Source organism: Paroedura picta, chromosome 5 (genome assembly GCF_049243985.1).
Source record: "Paroedura picta isolate Pp20150507F chromosome 5, Ppicta_v3.0, whole genome shotgun sequence".
Taxonomy (NCBI): domain Eukaryota; kingdom Metazoa; phylum Chordata; class Lepidosauria; order Squamata; family Gekkonidae; genus Paroedura; species Paroedura picta.
Window position 1 is genome coordinate 36379241 of NC_135373.1, and position 12522 is coordinate 36391762.

The following is a 12522-nucleotide window of genomic DNA, read 5'->3' on the forward strand; positions in this document are numbered from 1 at the left end:
TATTATTATTATTATTATTATTATTATTATTATTATTATTATTATTATTATTATTACTACTACTACTACTACTACTACTACTACTACTACTACTTATATACTGCCACTTTCCAAAGACTTGCAGCAGCTTACAAGCATAGAAACTCCTATATAAAAACCCCATTTAGCCCTGAGGCCATAAGACCCACTACAAGCCACAAGACTGGTGGCAAAAATTCCCTCATCCCCCAAGCAAACCTCTCTAGAGCTGGGAGTGTAGAATTATTATTGTTATTGTTATTGTTATTGTCGTTGTCGTTGTCATTATTATTATTATTATTATTATTATTATTATTATTATTATTATTATTATTATTATTATTATTATTATTATTATTATTCCCCACCACTCCCGAAGCCGGATCATGGCGGAAATATAATCTCACACCAACCCTACCCCTTGAGGTGGAGGTGGGGGAGGAAGGAGGGCTAGATGGCTTAAGATGTTGCATAACGCTGGACAATAAATGATAGAAGATAAAAGATAAATAGAAGATAAAGGGGGCAAAAATACTAAACCAAGGCCCATTATGCACATGTAGGATAATGCACTTTTTGTGTGCTTTTGAGGCTGGATTTTGCTGTGCAGAACAAGATAATCTACTTCTAAAGTGCACTGAAAGTGCATTACCCAATGTGTGCAGAATGGGCCCAAGCCTGCGGAGGGGCCATGTTGTTCTTAGCATTAGCCTCAGCCAAAGACCTGGCGGAAGCGCTCTGTTTTGCAGGCCCTGCGGAACTGTGACAGCTTGTTGATAGTTGCGTAAATTTTGGCTGCAAATCTCTTTGGTGGTTGCTGTTATTAACGGGCACCGCAGTCACCCATTCAAGGGACTGCATTTCATTGTGAAGTGTGGTGGTAGTGGTGGAAAGCGCGATCATGTTGTGACTGATTTATGGCCACTCCAAAAGGCTTTCAAGGCAAGAGATGTTTAGAGCGGTTTTGCCATCGCTTGCCTCTGCGGGACAGCTATGGACTCCCTTGGTGGTCTCCCACCCAAGGGCTGACGACGGCTAACTCAGCTGAGCTCCTGAGATCTGATGAGATTGGGCTAGCCTGGGCCGGGCTAGGGAGCATTGTGTAATGGACAGACCACAAACACAGCTCTTGCGCTTCCAAGTCTTCCATTTCTGCAAGGCAGGCGTTCTCAACCCTGGGGTTTCTTGATGGCCCTGGAAGCGTTTCCCGAATGGGTGGGAGTTAATTAATTTTTAATCTGTGTTGGGCGATATTCGTATATATGGTCATGTCCACCTGTCCCTCCCTCCCCGAATGGCCAATGACGGGCCTGGAGGGGGTGGGAAATGGAGGGACCCTGGGTGGGTGTGTACACAACTATGCTTCCCATATTCTGCATGATTGTGCGACTTCTGGGGAGGGCCCCTGGGTGGGCATGTACCTAGCTGTGCTTCCCAATCATATGCTGCACGATCGTGCCACTTCTGGGGTTTCTCAAAGCCTGGAAAATGTTTCAGGGGTTTATCGATGGTATAAAGGTTGAGAAAGGCTGGCATAAGGGCATGTAAAACTGACAGGCTCGGAGACAGTCAGGAAGATCTCCTAAGACTGTTCCGTAAGCTGCTTAGGGAGAAACTAAGCCTCTTTGCTGGCATAACTCAGAAATACACTGGCACACCCTCAGACGTGCTGGCGTGGCGCCCTTTGTTCGGATGCTGTGCTGGTATCCTCCCAGTGGCAGCATAGTTGTTGCAGGACAGGGGCCAGATATGGGCAGTGAAAGGGACACGATGGGGGGAAGTAGGAATGGGTGGGCAACCTGTGTCCTATCAGCTGCCCTTGATCAGCCTCTAGCTGTAAGTTATGCTGGTGAAGACATGTGCACATGTATAAGTACGTCCGTTGTGTAATAAACTACAACATTATCCCTGACAGGGAAGGAAAATGACAGACAAGGGTGGCTGAGAAGAAAAGCCCCCAAGAGTAGCATTAATCCAGGGGAAGGAGCTAAGAAAAGGGTGGGATTCCGAGGAGGCCAATCACCACCAGTGGCCCATTCTCATCTTCCGATATAGGAGGGAGCAAAATTTCAACTGTGTCTTGGGTGCTTCCCAGGACTGTCTTGGAGCTCACCACATGCTGGGCTCAAAATATGCTAAGCCCCCGATGTTCTCCGAGGTCTTTTTAGCCCTGCTATAGTGGGTTGGTCTTGACACAAGGCCCTACAAAGTATTCCCATGATGTGCCCTAAAATGCTTTGCAAAATGGGAGCTGTAGGTTCTATTGCTGCCTTTTTTTCTCTTTTGACACTGGCCAAAAATTTGAGCTTGGCCTGATTTTCAGCTTCCCCCTTATGTATGTACCCAAGTCACCATCCAGTCTCCCAATGGGCTTATGGTGACCCCAGCAAGGAGCTTTCAAGGCAAGTGAAAAGCAGAGTGGGTTTGCCATTGCCTTCGTCTGCAGAGTCTTCCTTGGTGCTCTCCCATCCACGGACCTGCCCTGCTTAGCTTCTGAGGTCTCATAATATCATGCTGCTTTCCCTCCCAGCTAGGGGGGCTGGGTTCCCGTGGCCACCAGGTCCAGGTTGGGAGATTCCTGGAGATTTGAGGATGCAGCCTGGAGAAGACAAGGACCTCAGTGGGGTAAACGCCTACTAAATCCACTCTCCAAAGCAACCATTTTGTCCACGGGAACTGATCTCTGAATGAGCTGGAATTCCAAGGCTTCCTCAGGCCCCACCTGGAGGCTGGCATCCCTACTCCCAGCTTTTCCCTGGTGGGATTCAAACCCCTTCCCTTCTATTTCCCATAAGAATTTCCCCCCCAATGATTTGCTCATGAGATAGGAATGCCTTCAGTAAGAAGAAGAAGGGTTGATTCTTGTATGCTGCTTTTCCCTACCAGAATGAGTCTCAAAGCGGCTTACATTCACCTTCCCATTCCTCTCCCCACAACAGACACCCTGTGAGGTGGGTGAGGCTGAGAGAGCCCTGATATTACTGCTTGGTCAAAACAGCTTTCTCAGTGCTGTGGCAAGCCCAAGGTCACCCAGCTGGCTGCATGTGGAGGGTGAGTGCGGAATCAAACCTGGCTTGCCAGATTAGAAGTCCGCGCGCCTAAACACTACACCAAGCTGGTGGTGCAGTTGCGCATTCTCTTGTCGTTTGCCCTAGTGTTTGTGTACCACTTGCCCTGCTTGGGGCATTAGTCCCCCACTTGGGACTGAACCCATGTGCAGCAGGCTATGACCTTCCTATGGTCTGGGTTTCCTCTGCTGAAGGACATGGGGAATACTTGGGTGACATAGCTGGACCATGTGGTCTTCCCTGACCTTTCTGGCACCCCAAATTCAGCCCAGCCCACTGCTAATCCATTTGCAGGGCTAATTTCTGCTTCCAGACAACATCAGCACTGGCCTTGGCTGATCCCGGGCCTGGTGCAACTCAGGTCCACAGACAGCCCATGGCAAGGGAACGTGACCGGGACCACCCCAGCCCATCGCCAACATTGTCTGGAAGCGGAAATTAGCCCTGCAAATGGACAAGGACTTGGCCGGGCCAAATTCCTGGTGTGGAAAAGGTCTTTGTGTCTGCAGGGAAGAATCCAAACCCTGTCCTGCAGAGATCCCAGAGTCATGGCAGCCACAGGCCTTCTACTGAGCGGGCAGCACTTCTCCGGACCACAGATGCCCCCACATCCTTCTTTGTTGATCTGCAGGTATATAGCAGCAAGGGGAAATCAGGAAGGTGTGATCCATCACCATGAGCTGCTTAGCTGCTTCCATATCATGTGGTCATGGGGGCATGGTCAGCAAGATGCTCAGGTGGAGGTTCTGCTGCCAGCGTAGCCAGGGACTCCTGTACAGTTGCTGTGTGCCCTTCTTCTTGGGAGTGGAGGATTTTTAGGGAGGAGGGAGAACATTGCTTGCTTCTGCTGTGAAAGCACAGAATTCTGGTTAACTTCACCAGAATTGGATCACTGATGTATTGGGCTGCTAGTCAACCAGTCTGGCGTATGTTTCATCAAGGGTATTATCCATGATAATTATTCTGCTCCAGCTTGAAACCAAAAATCAAACAGGCGTATTTTCTGTAACACCCTAAAAATACATACAACCCTAATACCATTTCAGTGTCAGGAGACAAATTAATGGTAAGACCTCTGGGTAAGGTGACATAACCCCTGGGGAACGCTTGCATAACCCCAGGATCATGCCTTCCTGACCCTTGACCCTGCTATATGGCAGAGTTTCCCAACCCTGGGACCCTGGAGTTATGGAAGAGCTCCCCAGGGGTTATGCCGCCTTACTCATAAGTTTGGATGGCCGCTGACATCCCTAGATGTCCCTGGAGCCCACTTCCCCTGTTGCTCTTCTGGCCTCATCTCTTTCTCCACAGTGGAAGTGATAAACGATCAATTGATCGCTTGTCTGGCTCCCGCATCTGACTTCCGCGCTCACTCCTCTGAAGGGGCATGTCACCCCTTCCAGGGTTCCTTGAAGCCTGAAAAATATTTCCCAATCAAAAGGTTGAAAAAGGTGACCATATGGCATTAAAAAGGGTTCCAGCAGATTCGTGGGGGAGAGATCAGTCATTGCCAAGACCTGAATTGTCCAGGGTAGCCTGATCACATCAGATCTTGGAAGCTAAGCAGGATCGACCCTGGATAGTATCTGGGTGGGAGACCGTCAAAGTAATAACAGGATTGGGACGTGGAAGAAGGCAACGGCAAAGCACCTCTGAAGGTCTCGTGCCTTGAAAACCCCACCAGAGATCACCAAAGGTCAGAAGTGACAGCTCTTTCCAACACCATGGTGACTAAAGGAAACCTTCATATTCAGATGCAGTAGACCTGTAAATACCCATGGTAGGGTCGTGTCAAGGGAAGGTCATGGCCTTTATGGAAGACTTCTGTGTGAACAAGTTGCTGGACTAGGGGACCACCAGTCCCATCCAGCAGGGCTATTCTTATGTTCTTATAGCTAGCTTGTAAATTAGAATTGCCTACTAAGTCCGGGCCAGCCTGTTCATCAAAACAATCAAGCCCAGTGAGACTCTGTACCAAGAGGGGAACACACCTCTTCCCATCAATAAATCCACCACTTGGTAACAGTGACAAGTGCAGTGGGAGGAAACATGTGCTCATTGCAAATTCGGATTTTCACACAGGAAATCTATTAGCAGAGCTTTGTTGGGAACGAGTAGCAGAGTAGATGCTTCTCAGCTCAACAGGAGCTCACCCCTCTGTCTTCCATGCCGCCCATCTTGACTGGCCTTTTTTTTCCCCTGATATTTTGACAATACCAGTTTGAGCAACCTCATCGTATGTCGAAGCAGATTTTAACAATGGGCTACCAAACAGAACTGGCTAAATCATCAAACGCTCAGCCGTCAGGCAATCTGGCTCCACAAATTGCAGCCAAACCACCCACTAAGTAAACAGTTTTGCTTTTCTCCGTGTTGACGCAATATCCTAATGTCACTTTCGACAGCCATGGCTTGATGGGCTTCTCCAAGGAGCCATCTGCATGAAGTATGGCAAGAGGGGATTGCAACAGGGCAAGCCTGGGAACAGACTTCGAAGTCTGCCTCCTCGGCTATGAACCAAGTCAACTGCCTTGTGAAAAGTTGGACTGGAATCTATATTACATGCCGGAAACCAGAGACCTTCTCCACGTGACTCCATGCTTTTGAATGTTTTCATGTATGTTTGGCGGACAGGATCAAAGAGGGATTTTTTGTTTCCTTTTTCAAGCATTGCACCCCCTCCCCCAAAAAAAGTATATTCATCCATATCCACTTGCTAGATAAGCAGCTAACTTTTAATTTTATTTTGTTCTATTTATGTTATTTATAGTCCATTCTCACGGGGATTGAAGGCGGATTACGCAATGGGAGTCAATAAATCGACAGGTTGGAACACTCGACGCAGAATTAAATAGGATTTGGGTTGTAGATCCATCCAGAAGTCTCAAAAACAGAACTCAAGCTCTTTGCCATCTTGACGACAGGAAAAAGGGGGCATTGTTGCTCCCTCTATCTGTTTCAATCCTTCCTGGGGCATAGCCCAGCACTCCTCATGACGCCCAAGTTCAACCCCAATGAGATTAAAGGCACACTTGAGATATACTAGAGGTGAAGTTGGTGCCACTTCTGCTTTGGCACCTGTGTGCAGTTCTGGAGGCCTCACTGTGTGCAGTTTTGGAGTACTGTGTGCAGTTCTGGAGGCCTCACTTCAAGAAGGACGTCGATAAAATTGAAAGGGTACAGAGGAGAGCGACGAAGATGATCTGGGGCCAAGGGACCAAGCCCTATGAAGATAGGTTGAGGGACTTGGGAATGTTCAGCCTGGAGAAAAGGAGGTTGAGAGGGGACATGATAGCCCTCTTTAAGTATTTGAAAGGTTGTCACTTGGAGGAGGGCAGGATGCTGTTTCTGCTGGCTGCAGAGGAGAGGACACGCAGTAATGGGTTTAAACTTCTACAACGATATAGGCTAGATATCAGGAAAAAGTTTTTCACAGTCAGAGTAGTTCAGCAGTGGAATAGGCTGCCTAAGGAGGTGGTGAGCTCCCCCTCACTGGCAGTCTTCAAGCAAAGGTTGGATACACACTTTTCTTGGATGCTTTAGGATGCTTAGGGCTAGTCCTGCGTTGAGCAGGGGGTTGGACTAGATGGCCTGTATGGCCCCTTCCAACTCTATGATTCTATGATTCTATGATTCTATAAAACTGAGCCCAACCCCACAGATGGGTTTGTCTCCCCAAAAGGTTGCAAGTGACATTGTCAAAGCCACCAATGACTGGAATCGGCTGCAAATCATCATGAAGTTGACCTTCCAGAAAAGGCAAGCTCAGTCTGAAGTGGTCCCATCAGCCTCTGTCTTGATCATCAAAGGACTAAAGGAGCCACCCCAAGAAGCAAAAGAACACTGAGCACAGTGGCAACATCAGCTTTGATGAGACTGTGGACATCACTAGGCAGATGCAGCACAGGTCCTTGGCCTGGGAGCTCTCTGGAACCATTAAGGAGATCCTGGGATCACCACAGTCTGTTGGCTGCAATATGGCAGGTGGAAGTTCAACCAGCATAACTGTTCTGAACCTCCAAATAATACTACTGCTAGTCGTTGAGTTGTTGAATGTTAAATTATAAATGGCTATATTGGATACAAATTCTCATTGTTGAAGGTGTGACTTTATACTTAAGTCAAGATGTTTTATTGTATTGCATTGCATTTTGTACGTTTCCAGTGTAAACCGCCCAGAGCTGAAAAGGAGGGCGGTATATGAATGAATGAATGAATGAATGAATGAATGAATGAATGATATTGATGGGAGACATCCCCACGACATCATAGATGACATCAACAGTGGCCCAGTTGAATGTCCAGCGAGCTAAGACTGCAGCCCATGTGAACTCAATGCAGCAAGTTCCACAGCCCTCTGCAATCCTGTGACTAGTCATAACAATGAAGTTTGTCCAAATAAAAGCAACAAAACAGAACTCAAGCAAAGTGCAAGTATTAACATGACACATTCAACCATTCAAAATTACGCAACACGAGGCAACCTACCGCAAACCTATACACAGAAATACAGACAACAGTCCCCAATAATTTATCCAGGTAACTTTGAGAAGTCTTTTGTGCAGCACTACCCTATGGCCTGCACAGAAAAAACCCTCTTGAATTATTCAGTTTTTCAGAGTTTGTGGAAAGCCAGAAGAGTAAGAGCCTTAGCTCGGAGAGATGCTGCGAAGTTTGTAATGATGTTATGAAGTTTTCTTTTTTTCCATGTGTGTATCAAATTGGTTTTCATGGCATTCAATGTGTTCTATAAACGGTTGGACCTTCTATTAATCTTTATCCTCTCTAAAAATGTTGAATAAATCCGCCTTTGCGTCACTGGGAACATCTTTAAATGGCCTCAGTGCCTATAACGAATTACATTTCCTGGCACAGATAAGGTGCTGTAGGAGGATATTTCCACCTCTGCATGTATGCCATTATGAAAATGCACAGCGGAGGTGTCAGAAAGCGCCATCAAATCTCAGCTGACTTATGGCAACCCTGTAGGGCAGGGGTGGCTAAACAGTGGCTCTCCAGATGTCTATGGACTTCAACTCCCATGAGCTCCTGCCAGTATATAGGGTTTTCAAGGCAAGGGGCAAACAGGAGTGGTTTGGCACTGCCTCTATCTTCTCACTAACCCAGGGATTCCCAGCTGGGGTTCCAAAGAACCCCAAGGTGTTCTGAGAGCTCCCCAGGGAATAGGTGGCCTTTAACCAAAGTTTGGACATCACTTGACATCTCTGACATTCTCCTGTTGCACTACAGACATGGTCTCTTTCTCCACAATGGAAATGGTCAATGATAGAATGATTGACTGGCCAGCTTCTACATCTGAATTCTGCACTCTCTTCTCTGAAGGGTCATGTCACCATTTCTGGGGTTCCTCAAAGCCTGGGAAATATTCTAGGGGTTCTCCCATGGTCAGAAGTTTGAGAAAGGTTGTACTGACCTTTGACTTTCTTGGGGGTCTCCTGTCCAATTACTAACCAGGGCCAGCTCTGCTAAGATTCCGAGGATGACACCAGGCTAGCCTGGACCACTGAGGGCAAGGACAAGTGCACAACGCCTGTGATGAATTACCCATTTGCACAGAGCAAACCAACACACAGGTGAAGTCTGTATGGGAACCTTCACTACATCCATCTTGCATAATAGGAGCAACATTCAATGAAGCATTGCATGTTGGGAGTAGCCTTCACACCATTGTTTGGACAAACAAATGACTGGACCCCCAAACCTACCACCCTTGAACCCATATGCTGGCCAACCATGGGTCTGTTAGATTGTTTACTATTTATTGTGAGAATGTTTTCCCCTGTTTATTGCTATTATTAGTAGTATTGCCTTTATTTATCCAGAAGAAGTTCCTGACAGTTAGAGCAGTTTCTCAGTGGAACAGTCTTCCTTGGGAGGTGGTGGGTTCTCCATCTTTGGAAATTTTTAAACAGAGGCTAGATAGCCATCTGACGGAGAGGCTGATTTTGTGAAGGCTTAAGGGGGTGGCAGGCTAGAGTGGATGAGTGATAGGGTTGTGAGTGTCCTGCATAGTGCAGGGGGTTGGACTAGCTGACCCAGGAGGTCCTTTCCAACTCTATTATTCTATGATTCTATGATTTGATACTAGGTGCAAAGCTGTTGACTCTCCCCCTGCCCCGTCCCACTGGATCTTGAGATCCCCCACTCCTCCTCCATGTGCAGCCAGGTGGGTTGCCAACCTCTAGGTGGGGGCTTGGAGATCTTCAGGAATAGCAATTCCAGGCACCAGGAGAAGATGGAGGGAGGGAGAGCAGAGGCCACATTACATACTTACATCACATAATAGTCTCATTGTCCCAAATAAAATAAAAAGAAGAGGGGACTGTTAGGAATGTGGATATAAGAATGAGGTTAGCATACGGAGTGAAATAAGAAACCAATATCCTTGTTGAGCCCTGGGGATTGGATTGTTTTGATTGTGGTAATAACTTGCTTTCTGCAATCTCCCCAGCAGATTACTATGTGGGAGCATGCAAGATAAAGAGAGGATCTGCAGGCTTGGCAGAAACACTATGCGCAGACCACCGGAACCCACTGGCCCTGTGCTGTTCCTACGAAAGATTGTCCATTAATGTCCTTGTTGAGTTCTTTGCAGGCACCCATGCAAAGAAAGGGAAAAGGCCAGGAAAGACTTCACTGCCAGCTGATCTGGCAACAAGACTAAGAACTGCAGTGGGATGGCCAGTTCTCCAGCCTGGCTCCTGTGCCCTTGCAAGCTGCAGGACAAGACAGTTGTACAACCACTCAGCACTGTGGGCCCCTCTCACAAACATGCAGTGAAAGGGACAGCACTGCCTGAGGTCCTATGATGCGTCACTGCAGCATGAGATGTACAGTGGTCTTGCAGAAACTAAAGTTGACAGATGCATTTATCTGCCTCGATTTCACTATCCCTGGTAATGTTCAGCACATGTGTGGCTTATTCTACAACTGAGTCCCACTACGGCTTGATAGAGAAGGGTCGGCTCTTCACCCCCAGCTTGCTCCTGACCTCAGCTGTCTTCAGCATGCAGTTCCTGCTAGGAGGAGGGGGTCAAAAGAAGGATCCCAAGGTGTACACAGGTGAGGCCTTGCAGAGAGGAGGAAAAGGGTCCTAACAGTTTCACGCACCGGCTCGGTGTAGTGGTTAAGAGGGGCGACTTCTAATCTGGAGAGCCGGGTTTGTTTCTCCGGTCCTCCACAGCCAACCTTGGGCTAGTCACAGTCCTGATGGTTCTATTCTCACAGAGCAGTCGTGTCAGAGCTCTCTCAGCCCCACCTACCTCACAGGGTATCTGTTGTGGAGAGAGGAAGGGAAGGAGAATGTAAGTTGCTTTGAGACTCCTTTGGGTAGTGAAAAGCGGAATACAAAAAAACCTTTTTCTTCCTTGTTAGTGTTGCTGGTATCTGCCAAACCAGACAGTGGCACAGGGGAGGCAAAAAAAAACAGTGCAAAATCTGTTGGATCCAGTGGGAGCAGGTTGTTATAAGCCAGGGGTAGTCAAACTGCGGCCCTCCAGATGTCCATGGACTACAATTCCCAGGAGCCCCCTGCCAGCGTTTGCTGGCAGGGGGCTCCTGGGAATTGTAGTCCATGGACATCTGGAGGGCCGCAGTTTGACTACCCCTGTTATAAGCCCTCCCTGCAAATACATCAGCATGAGGGTGTGTGTGTGTGTGGGGGGGAGCTAACCAGAATGATGGAGCCATTCAGTTAACATGAGCTGATAGGGATCAAAATCACAGCTGTACCTGGGACTCCCAGGATTCCTTACTGTATAGGGGACTTGAACTAGTAACTTGAGGTCTGCTGTCCCCTCCCTCTCCACTGTGCTATGCCTGCCCTGCTATGTGGCTTGCCCTGCCCTGGCATGCATCCCAGGTAGAGGGGCAGCATGGCAGCAGAGGACACAGATTCCTTGGCATGCCCCAGCTGGCTCTTTCCACCTGTCTACAACGTGGCCTGCAAATTTCATTAGCATCCCCTCTAGGACTTCACGATGTCGAACCGCAATGAGGCTGGGGAGACAGCCCTGCAGCACTCTACTTGACCTTCTTCCAGGCGGATGTAAAGCCATTAGTGATTGCTTACTGTGTACCATGCTTCAGCCGGCTATACGTTCACAGTAGGGACGCTGCAAATTTCATGTTCAACATATTCAGCTGTTGAACTGACTGTGCCTGAATGCGATAATCATCAGATGCGAACTATCACTCTGGTCTGTTGGGGTCCCGCCGAATGGCCTGGAGTCCTGCTGAACAAGTTTGCATCATCTGGCTCTTTCCCCAGGAAAAAAAAAAGTCTGTACATGCGAACAATGGACAGCTGTTAACGTTCCTAAGGGCTACTTAGAAAACCGGTGCTCTGGACAGGAGATGAGCAGAGGTGACTGGCCATTGCCTTCTTTTGCACAGCACAACCTGATCCTTTCTTGGGGATCTCCTGTTCAAGCACTGAACAGAGGCCAAGGGGCCTATACGGGCCCACAGTGGACATTATCCTCGCTCCTTCCTCAGCGCCTTGTTTGTAGGGGTGGGAGAAGGGGGGGGAGTAGGTTGTGTGTCCGTCATGTTATGAGTTTTTAGTCTTTTAATGGGGAGTTTTAATGGGATTTTTTAAAAGACTGCTGTTAACCGCTACGAGCCTACAGGGAGGGCAGGATATAAATATACATACATACATACATACATACATACATACATACATACATACATACATATATACATGCTCTGGCCAGCCATGCTGAGCTCCCAAGCTCTGATCAGCCCGTGCTAAGCTGTAGCACCTGGATGACTATGTGCAAGATCAGCCCCAAGCCTTATCTGGAGAGCTGCATTTTGAACAACTGGAAAAAGGCTGCTATAGACGATGGAGCAGAGTTGTTCTCTCTTGGATCAGAACCAATGGGATGAAATTAATTCAAAAGAAATTCCCCCTAAACATCTGTAAGAAGTTCCTGACAGAGAGCTTTCTCAGTGGAACAGGCTTCCTCGGGAGGTGGTGGGTTCTCCATCTTTGGAGATTTTTAAACAGAGGCTGGAGAGCCATCTGATGGAGAGGCTGATTCTGTGAAGACAAAGCCGTGGTAGGTTACAGTGGATGAGCGATAGGGATGTGAGTGTCCTGTATAGTGCAGGGGGTTGGACTCGATGACCCATGAGGTCCCTTCCAACTCTATTATTCTATGGAAGATCCCAAGAACATTACCAAGGTACCATCCATAGGCCTCAAATTGCCATGACTTTGGCTAAATCAAACATCTCCAGGGAGAACTACAGCTAGTATATGAAGCTGGGTGGAATCCTCTGGACCAAGTAGTTCGCTTTGACTTTCCTGAAGATTGTTGCTGACAACATATTTTTGGACCACTTTAAGACATATCATGCCATTGATATGCACCCTCATTTTCAGGTCAAAGAGATTTCTATCTTGACT

The 12522-nt window shown here is 47.7% G+C and overlaps 1 pseudogene; it reads left to right on the forward strand.

Annotated features, from left to right (window-relative positions):
• Nucleotides 1–6078: 6078 nt before the first annotated feature.
• LOC143839025 (large ribosomal subunit protein uL11-like) lies at nucleotides 6079–7400 on the forward strand (annotated as a pseudogene).
• Nucleotides 7401–12522: the final 5122 nt, after the last annotated feature.